This window comes from Hemiscyllium ocellatum, chromosome 5, assembly GCF_020745735.1.
Source record: "Hemiscyllium ocellatum isolate sHemOce1 chromosome 5, sHemOce1.pat.X.cur, whole genome shotgun sequence".
NCBI lineage: Eukaryota > Metazoa > Chordata > Chondrichthyes > Orectolobiformes > Hemiscylliidae > Hemiscyllium > Hemiscyllium ocellatum.
This window is the reverse complement of record NC_083405.1, coordinates 83,496,765-83,517,060: the sequence shown is the minus strand read 5'-3', so window position 1 is coordinate 83,517,060 and position 20,296 is coordinate 83,496,765. Positions and strand designations below refer to the sequence as shown.

The window sequence follows — 20,296 nt, the reverse complement described above, 5'->3', positions numbered from 1 at the left end:
TCAAAAGGTGACGGAATCAGAGATTTTGAATGTTTTTAAGACAGATGCAACATAAAATTTGAACACATCAAAAGTCCAGCAATCATACAATAGGGATTCCATCAGGTTATTGCCAAGAGGAAGGGGAATTCAGGATAAACAAGGAACTTATTACAACATTCACATGGAATGAGCTTATGGGTTACATTGAGCTGAACAATTCCTTTGTCTATCTGTTCTCCTTACTCATCATCTTCCACCAAAGACATTCTTTTATTCCAAGGAGAATTTGTCTGACTGTGCCCTCTGCCTTCCTTCACCATTGTCAGTGCTGGTGAAGCATCTGGTGAACTGCCCAGCTTCTTGACTCAGTGTCTTCCACCTCCATCACCATCTGCTGCTGAGTCTGATTCATGTTGAATGGGAAAAGGGAAGTATGTTTATCATAGATAGGCAAGTAACTGGAATAATCAGATCAGGCATGATCTTGTTGAATAGTGGAGTTGGCTTGAGGGACTTACTCATGCTCCTAATTTGCAAGTTTATGCATTTGTATATCAGATGCACCTTTAGCTTCAGGGCTTCCAGACTTTGATGAAAAGTTTTCTCCCTCCTCTCCGTTTGCACTTAGTAGGAGCTTAGCTGCCTGAACTTTGAATTCCTATAACCTTTGAAAAGTGGAAGGAGGACCAACCAAAGCAAGGCTGTCAACCTGAAACAGTTCTGATTCATTCAATTTCCACATTACATTCTTTGATTACCATGCATGACAATACTTCTATTTAAATTTAAAATTGTTTGCTTGCCATACAATTTTTAAACATTTGATTGCCAGGCCATCCTAGTTAGATAGGAAGGTGAAGCAAGGCTGGATTGATAATTGCAGCAAACCAGTGTCCTGTGGGGCAGGTGTCAGCTGATAGATCAACCTACCCCAGTACCATTCTTTTACTCTCTCTAAACTTCTCAATTTAAGGTGGATTGGCTGAGGGAAGTCCAATCAAGGAGTTAGTGACAGTAAAAGTCATTGAAGAAGAATGTAGTCTAGCTGTTTACTTTTACAGCATTTGCTGCCAGCTTTGAGAAAAGAGAGAAGCTTTTTTTGACTCAGTCCTGTTCTGGTTACCCCAGGTCACTGATCTTATCCATTGCACTCTCTTTGATGAAATATGAACCAGTTAACAGATGTTGGTTATGAGTCAAACATGATTCTTTTTGCCCTACTAAGCATGACCCCTTTGAGTCTGTGACACGTACAATCGAGTAGTTTTGGTAAATACTTTAAGTGCTGAAATTCGTGATTTGTGTAAGATAAAAACAAATTTCACAAGGATTTTTTTGTACATTAAATGAAATTTGGCTGTGGAAAGGTGACAAGCCTTCTGGCTGCTCCCTATGTGAAAATGGAGAGCCTGCAGAACTCATAAGCTCCCCTTCTCTACCTTTACCTGGCATCGAGAAAGCCTTAGTTTGCTGTGAGCTGGTTTGTTAAAGCCCAGAGGAGGGTCCACAGAAGAGAAACTGATGGGCTTTAAAATATCAATCATCTGCTTTCCTTTATTTAAAAGCTACAAACTTTTTAATAGATTTGGATTCACAGCAAACTTCATGGTTCAATGGGAGATCTGTTTTGTCGCATTTTTGTTGGCAAAACAAGATTCCCAGAGGTTCAGCATCATCAACAAGATGGAAGCAATTCAAAAAGAAAATTCAACACTTTCAAGTGTACGTATAAATCATTTCAGTTTGTTAATAAGCACTTGGACATGTGGTTTATTATATACTTTGCTTTTTTATGTGTAAATTTTATTTTAATTTTCTTATATTCTGTTTTTTTTTAGAAATAATGATAATTAGCAATTTCTTTATGGCCTTCAACAGCAGCAATGAGAAAATGACTTGGTTGAAGGTGGGGAAGGAAGAATCTCTAGATTTGATTTTCCATATTTTCTTGTAAGAGAAATATCCGATCTCCTTTTGCTGTGTATCTGGATATTGGATAATGTGGTGAATTTTATGAAATTTTTACACATCTCGGGCTGAAGCTCATTACTTTTTCAAAACCTGCCACTACTTTCTTGAATTCAGATTTCTTGTCCTCTTCAATCTTCCCCTTCAAGCTGAAAAATAACCAGCTGGTTGGAGGAGAACCATCTGTCTCCAGGCCTTTGCCAGTGCCCCATTGTGAGAAAGAAATAGTTGCATATACTGTTACCAATGTCCCCAAGCAGAATAAAAATGGTTGCTAATCAACTCTTGATAGTAAGTGACTGGAATTGATTTGTAATCAAGGAAGTGACTGGAATCAAGTAATTTGTATATAAAACCTTGCTATATTTTTGGAGAAATTATCATGTTGTGAGAATTTACTGCTGTTGCAGTTATCCATTCTGTCTATTGCTGTAGCGCATAGAGCCTCTAAATATACTGCGTGTAAATAGGCAATGTTTGCTTTGCACTTTGTAAAGTTAAACTTTATTTGATGTAAAATGCACTGCTGGCTGTAGGACGTACTGAAACTTTTTTATTTAGTCATGGGAAGGGAGCATCACTGGCTGGCCAGCATTTATTGTTTGCCCCTTGTTGTCTTTGAACTGATTAGCTTGCTAGGCCATTTCAGAGGGCAGTTGTGAGTCAACCACATTGTTGTGGATCTGGAGTCATGTGTAGGTCAGACCAGGTGAGATGGCAGAAAATTCCTTCCCTGAAGGACTTTAGTGAACCAGATGGATCTTTCTGACAGTTGGCAGTGGTTTCATGGTCAAAAAGTGTGCTGCTTGTAAAGCACAGCTGGTCAGGCAGCATCCGAGGAGTAGGCCTCGGATGCTGCCTGACTGGCTGTGCTTTTCCAGCATTACACTTTTTGACTCTGATCTCTAGCATCTGCAGTCTCCACTTTGGTTTCATGGTCTTCAGTAGGTTCTTACTTCTAGATGTTTTCAAAAAATTCACACTATACCTTCAACTCTTTGACAGCCTTTCATGTTGCATGCCCATGGTTTGTGCGATAACAGTCAAATCTGTGTTCTGCACAATCTGGTGTGGTTCAGGATTCCCACTCTGGCATGATAGTCTTTGTCACCTGCTGCAAAGATACAGGGTTGAGAAGGTGCACTATTACTTGGCCTCTATTTTCTTTGGACCCTCGTCACAATCAGCCAAACTTTCTATTATTGCTCACTGCTTTCAATGCCCTTCCAAATAATCAACCTACAGAGGTTCTGGCCATCAGCAACTACCACCCAGTTGCCACTGTCAATAAGCTCCCACCTTTACTGGTGTCCTTGTCGCAAAGATAGGGATATCCAGGAGTTCATGATCCAGCCCTTTACTCACCTCCACAAACTAGGCCCTGTCATGGCATGGACTCAATGTTAACTCTGCTTTCTCTCCGCAGATGCTGTCAGACCCGTGAGTTTTTCCAGTAATTTATGTTTTTGTTCATGAGCTAGTGATCTGATTTTGCCACTGTTCTAAATGGGACAGATTTAGCAACTTGAACTGGGCATTCATGAAGCTCAGTTGGCCAACAGCAGTAGCAGCAATATTGTATTCAATTATAATCTGTAACCTCATGGCACAACATATTACTCCACTCTACTATACCTATTACCATCAAGCTGAGAGATTAACCCTGGTTTAACCACTATTTGAGAATGACATGCTAGGACTGGCACCACCACACACATCTGGAAATGATGTGCCAAACTGGTGAACTTTCAACAAGGGCTACTTGCATGTCCAACAGAGGAAGTGGGGTGCAAGAGATAGAACTAAGTGGTCCAGCAATTGACAGATTAGATCCAAGCTCCATAGTCATGTAATATCCAGTTGTGAATCATGAATAATAATCAAACAACTGACAGGAAAGAGGGATTCCACAAATACTGCCATTCTCAAGGGAGTAGATGACCATAAGACATAGGAGCAAAAATTAAGCCATTCAGCCCATCGAGTCTGCTCTGCCATTCAATTATGGCTGATAAGTTTCTCAATCCCATTTTCCTGCTTTCTCCTTGTAACCTTTGATCCCCTTGACAATGAAGAGCCCATTTATCTCAGACTTAAATATACTCAATGACCTGACCTCGACAGCCTTCTGCAACAATGAATTCCACAGATTCACCACTCTTTGGCTGAAGAAGTTTCTCCTAATTTCCATTAAAACAGCATATCAGTGAAAAAGACCAGGCGAAAGTATTTGCACCCATCTCCGACTAGAAGGGTCATGTGAATGATCCATACTAATTTTGTTCTAGGTGTCAAGCATCATAGATGGCAGTCTTTACCCAATTTGATTCAGTCCATGAGATGTCAAAAAATAGCTGAAGGCACTGGATACTGCGAAGGCTATTCCAGCAACGTTCCGACAATAGTATTGAGAATTGGGTAGTATTTAAATATTCGAACTTTTACAACAGATCCAAAATTACACGATAAAAACCCCAGTTATGTCTTTTTTGGAACCATACATCTAAAGTGATCGGTTCCTCCCAAAGATAACTATATTTTTCGCAGATCTTGTTTCCGATTATTCTTATATTGTAGACCAAGCTGACTTTAAAAAAAAATTGCTTACCTTAAAGCTAGTAGACATTCATACTGTGAACATAAAACAAAGAACTGTGGATGCTGGAGATCTGAAATAAAAACAGAAGATGTTTGCAAAACTCAGCAGATCTGGCAGTAGCTGTGAGAAGAAAGCACAGTTAATGTTTTGAAACTGGTGACTCTTCTTTAAAACACTTTAGAACTCCTGATAAAGAGTGACTGGACTCAAAATGTTAACTGCTTTCTCTCCACAGATGTTATCAGATCTGTTGAGTTTCTCCAATAATTTCTACATATTGTGAACAGATTGGAAAGAATGATATTTATTTAAACGAAGAGCATTGCTGTTTATATTACAACTATTGATTGAGATTGATGACATCATGGTCACGTCAATATACAGCTTGTGGCTTTTTGACAGACTAGCATATTTAATTAATTACCCCAGATAATAGCTACAATATGTGCAGTTTGTTGTAGGTCATTGTGTAACGATTAAATTCCGCCCCATCAATCAGGATTTTCTCGCAGATTTATTGAACATGCTTTAATGATTTTAGTAACCATTAATCAATCTCTTGTATGTTTTCAAACTGCTTAATCCAAATTCAACTTAGAGACATAGTTCTGGACAAATACAAGAAGTCACAATTTGGATGAGAATTTAGGAAGCGTGTTTAGTAAGTCTGCAGATGACAGCAAAATTGATGGTGTAGTGGACAGTGAAGAGACATTTGGATAGATACAAGAATAGGCAAGGTTTAGAGGGATATAGGCAAAATAGAGGCAAATGGGACTAATTTAGTTTGGGGAAATTTAGCCAGTGTGGATGTATTGGACAGAAGGGTCTGTTTCTGTGCTGTATGACTCTATAACTGTATGACTCTGTGACTTAAAGCCCAAGTTGAGGTCTTAAACAAAACTTTGAAAGCATTAAATGATGCAAAAGACAATCTGCCGATAAATTTAATCATGATGCAAATATTTCTAACAAATTTAAATATTCTATTTGAACATCTCTCAAATCTCTTTAACCTATTTTCCAACAAAAATTGCTAACATTTGATAACATCTTATCATTTCTGGTACATTAGGTTAATGCCCTTCCTCAAGTCAAAACTGAGCACAAATTTCCAACTGAGGCCTAACCAAAGGTATTAACAGTTGGAAGTCTAAACTGCAGGAAATTATACATAATTCTATATACAGGGAGAAAGTGAGGACTGAGTCGAGAGTAGGGTACTGGAAAAGCACAGCAGGTCAGACAGCATCCGTGGAGCAGGAGAATCAATGTTTCAAACAAGAGTCTTTCACCAGGAATGATGAAGGGCTCTTGCCCGAAACGTCGATTCTCCTGCTTCTCATATGCTGCCTGACCTGCTGTGCTTTTCCAGCGCCACCTCTCGACTCAGAATTCTATGTCCAGTTGATTACAGAAAAATATAGTACCTGATAAAAGTTGATACTTCGCCCATGCATCTTATAAGAATGAATTTTGTAAAGCTGAGATGCAAAATATAAAAGCCAAGTGCACTAATCGGAGAAATCTATTTGCATCTAGATTTTCTACAAGGTTAGAAATTTTGAAATTTAGCCCCTATGAATTTCCAACATCTGGAGGACATAATTCTGAAGAATCATAACTGAGAATTGCTTGTCTTTCCATTGTTTATTCTTGCAGTGCCCTGCTGAAATGACCATTTTCAGGACAAAGGCAGTGAAAATTTACTTACAAGAGTAATCTGAAATAGAAGCTAAAAATATCTGCAAGAAAAGAAACAACCTCACAAGATTCATAGAATAAAAATTGCTCATTAATCACATTTTTGATCCAGACTTACATAAAAATACATTTTTAATCAAGAGGTTTGAAACAACTGCAATTCCTGTTTAAATACACTGTATGGATTTTTTTTTGTTGCATATTTTATACATTTACAGATGTTTACTGATATTGTAATAATGAGCAGGAAACATTGTAATTTGTTTAAACAGATGGTCCAGTATTTTATCAGGAAACCTGGACGTTGTGTATAGATTGATAATATTACAGTTATAGTATGTATAGATTGATAGGTTTTGTGACAGACCAGCAAAAACACATTATAATTTCTTCACATATGTCATTGCATAATTGAGGGTCTCTGTTGAATCATTCTACATTCTCTAGCAGTACATTACCAAACATACTTTGACATTTAAAATTTTAAAATAAATATCATAAAATTTGAACTGTACTAAAAGTTACAATGACTTTTAAAACTGATCAACGGGCAAGGCAATAGAATGAAAACTAATTTTACAAATATACCTGGCGAATATAAGCATTTTCTTTTGGATATCCATAGGCTTCAGAAAAATAAGAAAGGGTCCCCTGCGGATAAAATTAGCAACAGCTGTTTGGCGTTTCCAGAATGTTGTTAGCTTTTTCTTCAAGGCTTTTTCATTTGCTCAGACAGCTTCAAAGCAAAATCATTTAAATTCTCATTCTTTTTTATTTATGCTTTTACTTGATAAAATCCTTGGCAAGGAAAGAATAATGATCCAATCCCCAGATTGTCAATGGATAGCAACAGAGCTTAAATGTCCATGTAATGAAACATATGGGTGGGGGAGTGGTGGTTTTACTTGAGTAATATGAGAAGAGGTCCCTGTTTACTAGATTTCCATGGTCTGTCCACATCTGGTGCAGCTCATCTTGCTGGATCTCCAGATAGAATCATAGAGTTGTACAGCATGGAAACAGACCTTTGGTCAACTTGTCCAAATTGGCTCGATATTTATACATCAATCTAATCCCATTTGCCAGTGTATGGCCCGAATCCCTTTAAACTCTTCCCTATTCATATACCCCTCCAGACGCCTTTTAAATGCTGTAATTGTTCCAGCCTCCACCACTTCCTCTAGCAGCTCATTCCATACATGCACTACCCTCTGCATGAAAATGTTTCCTCTTTTAAATCTTTCCCCTCTCACCTTAAATTGATGCTCTCTAGTTTTGGACTCCCTTATCCTGGGGAAAAGACCTTGGCTATTCACCCTATCCACGCCCCTCAAGATTTTTTAAGCCTCTATAAGGCTGACTCTCAGCCTCCGACGCTCCAAGGAAAACAGCCCCAGCCTATTCAACCTCTCCCTATAGCTCAAACCCTCAAACCCTGGCCACATTCCTGTAAATCTTGTCTGAACCCTTTCAAGTTTCACGATATCCTTCCTGTAGTAGGGAGATCAGAATTGAATGCAGTATTCCAAAAATGGCCGAACCAATGTCCTGTACAGCCATAACATGACCTCCCAACACCATACTCAATGCACTGTCCAATCAGGACATGCATACCAAACATCTACTTTACTATCCTGTTCACCTGCGACTCTACTTCCAAGGAACTATGAACCTGCACTCCAAAGTTTCTTTGTTCAGCAACATTCCCCAGAACCTTACCATTAAGTATATAAGTTCTGACCTGATAAGCCTTTCCAAAATGCAACATGTCACATTTACTAGGTTGAACTCCATTGCCAATCCTCAGTCCATTGGCCTATCTGATCAAGAGGAGAAAGTGAGGACTGCAGATGCTGGAGATCAGAGCTGAAAATGTGTTGCTGGAAAAGCGCAGCAGGTCAGGCAGCATCCAAGGAGCAGGAGAATCGACGTTTCGGGCGTGAGCCCTTCTTCAGGAATAAGGAGAATATGCCAAGCAGGCTAAGATAAAAGGTAGGGAGGAGGGACTTGGGGGAGGGGTGTTGGAAATGCGATAGGTGGAAGGAGGTTAAGGTGAGGGTGATAGGCTGGAGGGGGGTAGGGGCGGAGAGGTCAGGAAGAAGATTGCTGGTTAGGAAGGTGGTGCTAAGTTCGAGGGTTGGGACTGAGACAAGGTGGGGGGAGGGGAAATGAGGAAACTGGAGAAATCTGAGTTCATCCCTTGTGGTTGGAGGGTTCCTAGGCAGAAGATGAGGCACTCTTCCTCCAGCCGTCGTGTTGCTATGGACTGGCAATGGAGGAGTCCAAGGACCTGCATGTCCTTGGTGGAGTGGGAGGGGGAGTTGAGGTGTTGAGCCATGGGGTGCTTGGGTTGGTTGGTCCGCGTGGCCCAGAGGTGTTCTCTGAAATGTTCCGCAAGTAGGTGGTCTGTCTCCCCAATATCGAGGAGGCCACATCGGGTGCAGCGGATGCAGTAAATGATGTGTGTGGAGGTGCAGGTGAATTTGTGGTGGATATGGAAGGATCCTTGGGGCCTTGGAGGGAAGTAAGGGGGGAGGTGTGGGTGCAAGTTTTGCATTTCTTGTGGTTGCAGGGGAAGGTGCCAGGAGTGGAGGTTGGGTTGGGGGGGTGTGGACCTGACAAGTGAGTCACGGAGGGAGTGGTCTTTTTGGAACGCTGATAGGGGAGGGGAGGGAAATATATCCCTGGTGGTGGGGTCCGTTTGGAGGTGGCAGAAATGATGACGGATGATATGATGTATATGGAGGTTGGTGAGGTGGTAGGTGAGGACCAGTGGGGTTCTGTCCTGGTGGCGATTGGAGTGGCGGGGCTCAAGAGCGGAGGAGCGGGAAGTGGAGGAGATGCGGTGGAGAGCATCATCGATCACATCTGGGGGGAAATTGCGGTCTTTGAAGAAGGAGGCCATCTGGGTTCTACGTTATTGGAACTGGTCCTCCTGGGAGCAGATGCGACGGTGACGAAAGAATTGGGAATATGGGATGGTGTTTTTATAGGGGGCAGGGTGGGAGGAGGTGTAGTCTAGGTAGCTGTGGGAGTCGGTCAGTTTACAGTAAATGTCCATGTTGCAACGGTCGCCCGAGATAGAAATGGAGAGGTCTAGGAAGGGGAGGGAGGAGTCTGAGACGGTCCAGGTAAATTTGAGGTCGGGGTGGAAGGTGTTGGTAAAGTGGATGAACTGTTCAACCTCCTCGTGGGAACACGAGGCAGCGCCGATAGAGTCATCGATGTAGCGGAGGAAAAGGTGGGGGGTGGTGCCAGTGTAGTTGCGGAAGATGGACTGTTCCACATATCTTACAAAAAGGCAGGCATAGCTGGGGTCCATGCGGGTGTCCATGGCCACTCCTTTGGTTTGGAGAAAGTGGGTGGATTGGAAAGGGAAGTTGTTCAGAGTGAGGACCAGTTCAGTCAGTCGAAGGAGGGAGTCAGTGGAAGGGTACTGGTTGGTACGGCAGGAAAGGAAGAAGCGGAGGGCTTTGATTCCTTCGTGATGGGGGATGGAGGTGTACTGGGACTGGATGTCCATGGGGAACATAAGGCATTGGGGACTGGGTAAGCGAAAATCTTGGAGGAGGTGGAGGGCGTGGGTGGTGTCCCGAACGTAGTTGGGGAGTTCTTGGACTAAGTGGGACAGGACCGTGTCGAGGTATGTAGAGATGAGTTTGGTGGGGCAGGAGCAGGCTGAGACAATGGGTTGGCCGGGGCAGTCAGGTTTGTGGATTTTGGGCAGGAGGTAGAAATGGATGGTGTGGGGTTGTGGGACTATGAAGTTGGAGGCGGTGGATGGGAGATCCCCTGAGGTGATGAGGTTATGGATGGTCTGGGAGATGATGGTTTGGTGGTGGGAGGTGGGGTCATGGTAAAGGGGACAGTAGGAGGAGATGTCCGCGAGCTGACATTTAGCCTCAGCGGTGTAAAGGTTGGTGCGCCAAACTACTACCGCACCTCCCTTGTCTGCCGGTTTGATAGTGAGCTTGGGGTTGGAACGGAGGGAATGGAGGGCTGCCCGTTCCGAGGGTGAGAGTTTGGAGTGGGTGAGAGGGGTGGAGAGGTTGAGACGGCTATTGTCACGGCGGCAGTTGGCTATGAAGAGATCGAGGGCAAGTAAGAGGCCAGCACAGGGTGTCCAGGTGGATGGGGTGTGTTGGAGGCGGGAGAAGGGGTCATCAGAGGATTGAAGAATCCTGGTTGAAGGAATAGGCACAGAGGCGAAGGCGACGGAAGAATTAAGATCCCATTGTACTCTGAGGTAACCTTCTTCACTGTTCACTACACCACCAATTTTAGTGTCATCTGCAACCGTACTAACCTCTATGTTCACACCCAAGTCATTTATATAAGTGACAAAAAGCAGTGGACCCAGCACTGATCCTTGTGGCACTCCACTGGTCACAGGCCTCCAGTCTGAAAAGCAACCCTCCATCACGACTTTCTGTCTCCTACCTTTGAGCCAATTTTGTGTTCAATTAGCTGGGTCTCCCTATACTCCATGTGATATAACCTTGTTAACCAGTCTACCATATGAAACCTTGTCCAATGCCTTATTAAAGTCCATATAGACAATGTCCACAGATCTGCCTTCATTAATCCTCTTTGTCACTTCAATATTACATTAGACTGTTAACAAAGTTTGAAGGGCTTTTCTGAATAAGGGTAAGTAACATTCACTGAAAAATATTTTGTTCAATTCATGTTTTGTGAGTAGCACTGGCAGAATCAGTAGTTTTTGCCCATCCCTAAGTGATTTTGAGAAGGTGATGGTGAGCTGCTCACTCAAACCGGGCAGTCCATGTGTTGTACGTGCTAGTGCTATGGGGTGGTGATAATCACAGAAATCTGTCATTCTTAGCTCTATTGTTCTAAGAGAAAGAAATTCAACCAAAAATTTTGGCCCTTAGTTTTGTTATTCATACTCTTTCAATTCAGTAGCTTTTGCAACACTAATAGTTAATTTGCCTTAGCCATGCTGATGAAATATTTACAGTCAGTTTGGATGATTGACTTTGACTCTCGTCACAACCGCCATTCTACTTAGTGCCATTAGCTAAAAACTCATTAAAACAGAAAAATAATGTTTTGTTATAAGTCTTACAAATGAAATAATTTCCAATGTTTGATAGTACTATTTATGAAGAAGTGAAGCAAGACTGTGACATATTGGGCTCATTGTAAATAATGCTCTCAGAAACACACTTTACATAAGTTATAGGAAGAGTTGACCAGTTTGGTATTGATGATTTACACCGGACGGGAGGAGGTCCAATTATCCAACTCCAAGGTAATATATGGTCCCAAAATTGTCAAGCTATACCCAAGGTTTTACAGGTTCAGCTTATGAACAAAATATGTTCTCTATTGCAAAGGTGTGCACATATGACTATCATTTCCATATTGGTAATTTTATTCTGAATGTTCATCAAATGAAGGATGTCTAGGCTGGGAAATGAAACTCATTTCTATATTGACACCCATGGTTAAACATAACGCATTACTAGCTCACAATACATATGAATAATAAAGCTCTTTACATTTTATCCTTACTGGAATAAATTTTATTTTCCATCTTTGTGTATGCATAGTTGAGGCTAAAATTTTAAAATTTTAAAAAATATGCTCTATTCTATCTATAATACTTGCAGGTGTTCGCTAGCTTTCCCTTGTGATTGGGGTTTAGGGTCAACTAAATCTCATGTATGAAAACCACTGTAAGCTTTTTATGAAATTGGAAACAAGACACCAACCTTGTACTTATTATGAGAATAACTTTCAGAATCTAACATTACAAATATCTGCTTCCTCCCTAGACAACTTTCAGAGTCCCAGAAGTCTCTCTTTATATGTCCTCAAGGTAATTAATCTATGAATGACTTACATCTGAATATCTTTAACCTTTGTAATACAATCAATATAGAAATAACAAACACCATTCTGGTGCATTCTCCTTTGGCAGTATCTTGACCAATTAGAGTTGACTTGACGATCAATCTGTGTCCTTTTCTCCTGCAATATAAATAGCTATTTGCATTGAAATTCAGCATGCTCGTGTCTGTCCTGATGATGCAAGATAAATAGCTTCAGTGGGATCCCTTTTTGTTTCAGCAACATAGCATTCCTCCAATGGCATGCAAGTCTTGAAATGGGGCCAAGCTGAAAATGTTAAAACTCAACAAAAATTGTACACATATGCCTCAAACGTGAAATTAGCAAACTTGTCGATTTTCCATCATTAAGCGTGTCAGATGGAACCATCTTGATCCCAAAGACATGCTGGTTAACTACCTAACCTGTCCATCACTGTGCAGATAATGGTCTTCTACGAATCACAGCAGAATCTTGGAATTCTGATAACCACGAGTAACAGGGAGTTGCCTAGCATTCCACCAGGAGACACTCTATATAAAATATCTGATCTCAGATGACTCTTAATTATTAACACAATCCAATAATGCTGATAAATGTACACAGATCACCTACTACAACATTTCAAATGATGGGACCAATTAGTGCAATGTGTTTCGTATTCAGTGCTGAATTAAGTCCTGTTTCATTCCATGACTGAACAGTCACTCTGCTAAGAATGTCCAAATTCAAAACATTTTGGGCAGTCTTAACACATTGGCTGTGAGTTCACAGCATGAAACAGCACATAACTCAGCAGTGAATGAAAAACACATTGACCTAATTGGTCACAAACCATTGACAACAACGATTTGCTTTATGCTGTACCTTTGACGTGTGCCAAAAATGTTCTCTGAACTACTTCCATTTCATTATCACAACTTCACAGGAGATACAGCAGAAACTGCCTAAAACATTAATTTCCACTTTGAATCCAGAGAAGTTCAGGATGAGATCAGTTCTGAGAAGATTCCCAGAAATAGATGAATACCACAAGATGCTTTAGACCATAAGAACTAGGAGTCGAAGTAAGGCCATTCTGATTCCACTCTGCCATTCAATCATGGCTGATGGACATTTCAATGCCACTGACCCGCACTCTCCCCATATCCCTTAATTCCTTGCGAGATTAAGAATTAATCAATCTCTGCCATGAAGACATTTAACGTCCCGGCCTCCACAGCGCTCCGTGGCAGTGAATTCCACAGGCCCACCACTCTCTGGCTGAAGAAATGTCTCCTCATTTCTGTTCTAAATTGACCCCCTATAATTCTAAGGCTATCCCTGCCTGACGGAAACAATTTCCCAGTGTCCACCCATTCTAAGCCAGGCATTACTTTGTAAATTTCTATTAGATCTCCCCTCAACCTTCTGAACTCTAATAAGTACAATCCCAGGATCGTACATCATATGTTAGGCCTACCATTCTAGGGATCATCCGTGTCAATCTCCACTGCACGTGCTCCAGTGCCAGTATGTCCTTACTGAGGTGTGGAACCCAAAACTGGACTTCTAAATGGGGCCTAATCAGAGCTTTATAAAGTCTTAGTAGCACCTCACTGCTTTTACATTCCAACCTTCTTGAAATAAATGACAACATTACATTTGCTTTCTTAACCATGGACTCAACCTGCAAGTCAACCTTTAGATAATCCTGTACTAGCACTCGCAGATCCCATTAGAGATATAATAAGAAATGGACGGAATGGATGAGTGAGCAAGAAGCTAGAGCAAATTTGTGCATTTTAATGTAATCTCTATGAAGCACAGAGTGGAAGGATTTAAGAGGGATGGTGATAATTCTGAATAATTCTGGATGAAATCACCTCTGCTAATTTTGAGAGATATGGAGTTTAGGACAGGAAGCAGTTAGACAGAGAAGCATGGAGAGGCAAGGTGTTGGACAACATAAATCTGAGGATGAAAATGTTAAACATAAAGAGAGACCAAAAGCTGATGTAGATTAGCAAGCACAGAGCTAATGTGAGAGTCACACTTGGCACGGGATAGGATGCAGAAAGCAAAGTTTTAGGTACCTTGATGCTTTTGGATTTCAGGTGGTGATAAGCCAGCTTCTGGAATCACCACCCATATTATGTGTCAGAGCTGTGCCACATTGAAATCTGTGGGAATTTCTCAACAGGCTTGAAGTTCCAATGGCCGATTCCTCTCCTCCCTGGGACCCCCTACCGAAAGTCTCAGATAGCAAGAGTTAGAGAATTCAGAGAATTCTGTTGAGCATTTTTGTACAGTTACCCATGAAATGTTAGACAAAAAATCTGAGACTAACTCCTGGATAACTCCAGGATTGCCCTCCGCAGTCACTCACAATGAACCTCCCACTTCCATTTATTGAGTCAGAAAGCCATACAGCACATAAACTGACCTTTTGGTACAATTCATCTGTGCTGACTAGACATCCCAATCCGGCTTAGTCCCATTTGCCACCATTTGTTCAATGTCCCTCTAAAACTTTCCTATTCATATGCCCATCCAAATGCCTTTTAAATGTTATAATTGTACTCGTCTCCACCACTTCTTCTGGCAGCTCATTCCATACATGCAGCACCCTGTGCACAAAAAGGTTACTCCTCAGGTCCTTTTTAAATATTGCCTTAAACCTATGTCCTCCAGTTTTACGCTTTCCCTACCAGTTTTAAGCTTCCCCTATCCTAGGAAAAAATATCCTTGGCTTTTCACCCAGTCCATGCCTCTCATGATGCTATAAATCTCTCCAACAGTCCAAGGAAAAAGCCCCAGATTATTCAGTCTCTCCCTCTAGCTCAAAACCTCCAACAACAGCAACATTCTTATAAATCTTTTCTGCACCCATTCAAGTTTCACAACATCCTTCCAATAACAGGGAGACCAGAATTATAAGCAGTATTCCAAACATGGACTCAACATTATCCTATATAGTCACAACATGACACCCCAACTCCTACACACAATGTTATGACGGATGAAAGCAAGTGTGCCAAATTCCTTCTCCATCACCCTGTCTACCTGCAACTGCACTTTCAAGGAACTATGCATCTGCATCCCAAGGTTCCTTTGCTCAGCAATACTCCCCAGGGCCTTACCATTAACTATATTCGTGCTGTCCTGGTTTGCAACACCTCTCATTTACCTAAATTAAACCCCATCTGCCATTCCTCAGCCCATTGACTCATCTGATCAAGATCCCATTGTAATCTGAGATAATCTTCTTCACTGTGCACTACAGCTCCAATTTTGGTGTCATCTGCAAACTTATTAACCATACCTCCTGTATTCATATCCAAATCATTTATATAAACAATGAAAAAGGGTAGATCCATCACTGATCACTGTGGCACATCACTGGTCACAGGCCTCCAGTCCAAACAACAACCCCCCACCACCATCTGCCTCCTACTTTCAAGCAATTTCTTTATCCAGTTGGCTAGCTCCCCCTGTACCCCATGTGATCTAACTTTAGTAAACGGATTATCATGCAGAACCTTGTTGAACACTTGCTGAAGTCTATGTAGACAGCATCTATTGCTCTGCCTTCATCAACTTCTTTTTGTCACCTCTTCAAAAAACTTAATCAAGTTATTGTGACACAATTTCCTAGGCATAAAACCATGCTGACTGTCCCTAATTAGTCCTTGCCTTTCTAAATGCATGTCAATCCTGTCCCTCAGAATCCTTTCAACTGATGTCAGGCTCGCTGGTCTATAGTTCCTGGCTTTTCTTTACAGCATTTCATAAATAATGTCCCCCAAAGTTTTCCCTTTGACGAGCACCCCTCCCCCATACCCCAACCACAAATCACCTGCTTCTTGCAACTGCAGCCCCATTACATAACGACACGCATCATTCCCTTACTATCCCCCATGGCTTGCTGACTCCTTCCGAAACTCCCAATTGTAATCCCTGATCCATGGCTACTTCCTATCCTATCAGCCAACCGAATGGGTCCCTTTAAATGCCCTCCCTACGACTACCTCCCCAACCACTCCCAATTCTCACCCGATTCCCCATGATCTTACCCAATTCATAACACCCCGACAATCCCCCAATCTGACTACTCCTCTGAGCCATGTTAGCACCCACCTACCTCTTGATCCCAACCTGACTAGTCTGTGACTTGACTAACTGCACTTAACTGACCTAAAGGACTACACCTTAAGTCGCGGTATAGTCCAGTTATTGTTTTTTTAACGGCTAAAATTTAAAGTTTTTTAAGCACCTAGCGGACCCGGAAGCTGGTGTCGCGCTAGCTTACCTGGGAAGGTTTTTTTTCTTATAAAAGCGCACAGCTCCAAGCCTTCGGCTTTACTCTCTCGGTGGAGCAGGTAACGGCTGTCTGGTGGTTTTTTTTTAAGTCGCGGTATAGTCCAGTTATTGTTTTTTTAACGGCTAAAATTTAAAGTTTTTTTAAGCGCCTAGCGGACCCGGAAGCTGGTGTCGCGCTGGCTTACCTGGGAAGGTTTTATTTTCTTATAAAAGCGCGCAGGCGAGGATCCCGAGGCACGACAGGGGTAGAGCCTCCCACCAGCCCTCCTCCTCTAACCTAATAATAAGACCCGTTGTGGTAAGCAGGTAAGTTCTGCATTTTGCTTGTTTGTTTCTTTAGATCCAGTTTTCTTTGTAAAGTTTACCTTTTAGAGGGATGGCAGCGAAGGCAGTGCAATGTTCCTCTTGCAACATGTATGAGGTGAGGGAAGCCATTAGCGTCCCTGCTGATTACACTTGCAGGAAGTGCACCCATCTCCAGCTCCTCCAAGACCGTGTTAGGGAACTGGAGCTGGAGTTGGATGAACTACGGATCATTCGGGAGGCAGAGGTGGTCATAGATCAGAGCTTTAGGGAAGTAGTTACTCCGAAAGTTATAGACAGATGGGTGACAGTGAGGGGGACTGGGAGGAAGCAGCCAGTGCAGAGACCTCTTGCGGCCGTTCCCCTCAATAACAAGTATACTGTTTTGGATACTTGTGGGGGGCGACGACTTACCAGGGGTAAGCAATGAGTTTCAGGCCTCTGGCACGGAGCCTGTCCCCATTGCTCAGAAGGGAAGGGCGGAGAAAGGTAGAGCGATAGTTATTGGTGACTCAATAGTGAGGGGCACAGATAGGCGGTTTTGCGGGGGCGACAGAGACTCACGATTGGTATGTTGCCTCCCAGGCGCAAGGGTACATGATGTCTCTGATCGTGTTTTCTGGGTCCTTAAGGGGGAGGGGGAGCAGCCACAGGTCGTGGTCCATGTTGGCACCAACGACATAGGTAGAAAGAGGGGTGAGGATGTTAGGCAGGCTTTCAGGGAGCTAGGTTGGAAGCTCAGAGCTAGAACGAATAGAGTTGTTGTCTCTGATTTGTTACCCGTGCCACGTGATAGACAGTCGAGGAATAGGGAGAGAGAACAGTTAAATGCGTGGCTACAGGGATGGTGCAGGAGGGAGGGATTCCGGTTTCTGGACAACTGGGGTTCTTTCTGGGGAAGGTGGGACCTCTATAAACAGGATGGTCTCCAACTGAACCTGAGGGGCACCAGCATCCTTGGGGGGAGGTTTGCTAGTGCTCTTTGGGAGGGTTTAAACTAACGCTGCAGGGGCATGGGAACCTGGACTGTAGCTTTAGGGTACAGGACCTTGAGTGTAGGGAGGTTAGGAACAAGGCTTCGATCTCGAAGGAGGGTGCCGGTAAACAGGAAGGTGGCTTGAAGTGTGTATACTTCAATGCCAGAAGTATAAGACATAAGGTAGGTGAACTTGCAGCGTGGGTTGGTACCTGGGACTTCGATGTTGTGGCCATTACAGAGACGTGGGTAGAACAGGGACAGGAATAGCTATTGCAGGTTCCAGGGTTTAAATGTTTTAGTAGGGTCAGAGGTAGCGGTAAAAGAGGGGGAGGTGTGGCATTGCTTGTCAAGGATAGTATTACAGCGGTGGAAAGGACAATGGAGGAAGCCATCTGAGGTAGTTTGGGCTGAGGTTAGAAATAGGAAAGGTGAGGTCACCCTGTTAGGAGTTTTCTACAGGCCTCCTAATAGTCCTAGAGACGTAGAGGAAAGTATTGCAAGGATGATTCAGGAGAAGAGTGAAAGTAGCAGGGTGGTTATTATGGGGGACTTTAACTTCCCAGATATTGACTGGGAAAGCTATAGCTCGAGTTCGTTAGATGGGTCGGTGTTTGTTCAATGTGTGCAGGAGGGTTTCCTGACACAATATGTAGACAGGCCAACAAGAGGTGAGGCCATACTGGATTTGGTTCTAGGTAATGAACCAGGCCAGGTGTTAGACTTGGAGGTAGGTGAGCACTTCGGGGACAGTGACCACAACTCGGTGACTTTTACTCTAGTGATGGAGAGGGATAAGTGTGCACTGCAGGGCAGGAGTTATAGCTGGGGGCAGGGAAATTATGATGCGGTGAGGCATGACTTAGGATGTGTGGATTGGAAAAATAGGCTTCAAGGGAAGAACACAAATGATATGTGGAGCTTGTTCAAGGAGCAGCTATTGGGTGTCCTTGATAAGTACGTACCAGTCAGGCAGGGAGGAAAGGGTCTTGTGAGGGAGCCGTGGTTTAATAAGGAATTGGAATCCCTTGTAAAAGGGAAGAGGGCGGCCTATGTAAAGATGAGGCGTGAAGGTTCAATTGGGGCAATTGAGAGTTATAAGGTAGCCAGGAAGGATCTAAAGAGAGAGCTAAGAGCAGCAAGAAGGGGACATGTAAAGTCCTTGGTTGGGTAGGATTAGGGAAAACCCAAAGGCTTTCTATAGATATCTCAGGAATAAAAGGATGACTAGGGTAGGTATCGGTCCAGTCAAGGATAGTAGTGGGAAGTTGTGCGTGGAGGCGGAGGAGATTGGAGAAACACTAAATCAATACTTTTCGTCAGTATTCACTCAGGAACAGGACATTGTTGCTGATGTGAATATTGAGTCACAAGTGATTAGAATGGATGGCCTTGAGGTATGTAGGGAAGAGATCCAGGGAATACTGGAAAGGGTGAAAATAGATAAGTCCCCTGGGCCTGATGACATTTATCCTAGGATCCTCTGGGAAGCTAGGGAGGAGATAGCGGAGCCATTGGCCTTGATTTTTATGTCGTCTTCTACAGGAATAGTGCCAGAAGACTGGAGGATAGCGAATGTGGTCCCCTTGTTCAAGAAGGGGAGTAGGGACAGCCCTAGTAACTATAGGCCAGTAAGTCTCACTTCTGTTGTGGGCAAAGTATTAGATAGAATTGTAAGGGATAGGATTTATGAACATCTGGATAGGAATAATGTGATCAAGGATAGTCAGCATGGTTTTGTGAAGGGCAGGTCGTGCCTCACAAACCTTATTGAGTTCTTTGAGAAGGTGACCAAGGAAGTGGACGAGGGTAAAGCAGTAGATGTGGTGTATATGGATTTTAGCAAGGCGTTCGATAAGGTACCCCATGGTAGGCTAATGCAAAAACTACGGAGGTATGGCATTGAGGGTGCATTAGAGGTTTGGATTAGGAATTGGCTGGCTGGAAGGAGACAGAGGGTAGTAGTTGATTGTAAAGGTTCATCTTGGAGTGCAGTTACTAGCGGTGTTCCACAAGGATCTGTTTTGGGACCATTGCTGTTTGTCATTTTTATAAATGACCTGGAGGAGGGGCTTGAAGGCTGGGTCAGCAAGTTTGCGGATGATACGAAAGTCGGTGGAGTTGTGGACAGCGAAGAAGGATGTGGCAGGTTACAGCGGGATATAGATAAGTTGCAGAGCTGGGCAGAAAGGTGGCAAATGGAGTTCAATATAGTTAAGTGTGAAGTCATTCACTTTGGTAGGAGTAACAAGAAGATGGATTACTGGGCTAATGGTAGGCTACTTGGTAGTGTGGATGAGCAGAGGGATCTTGTGTCCATGTACACAGATCTCTGAAAGTTGCCACCCAGGTAAATTGTGCTGTGAAGAAGGCATATGGCGTACTGGGCTTTATTGGTAGAGGAATTGAGTTCCGGAGTTCTGGGGTCATGTTGCAGTTGTATAAGACTCTGGTGCGGCCTCATCTGGAGTATTGTGTGCAGTTTTGGTCGCCATACTATAGGAAGGATGTGGAGGCACTGGAACGAGTGCAGAGGAGGTTTACCAGGATGTTGCCTGGCATGGTAGGAAGATCGTATGAGGAAAGGCTGAGGCAATTGGGGCTGT

The 20,296-nt window shown here is 42.9% G+C and overlaps 1 long non-coding RNA gene across 1 annotated transcript in view; it reads left to right on the top strand.

Annotated features, from left to right (window-relative positions):
* Positions 1-1,361: 1,361 nt before the first annotated feature.
* The window catches only part of LOC132816098 (uncharacterized), a 105,251-nt gene continuing 86,316 nt past the window's right edge, over positions 1,362-20,296 (top strand). Inside the window, exon 1 of the long non-coding RNA XR_009644745.1 lies at positions 1,362-1,704. This is a non-coding gene — a long non-coding RNA (uncharacterized LOC132816098). The remainder of the gene's footprint in view (positions 1,705-20,296) is intronic.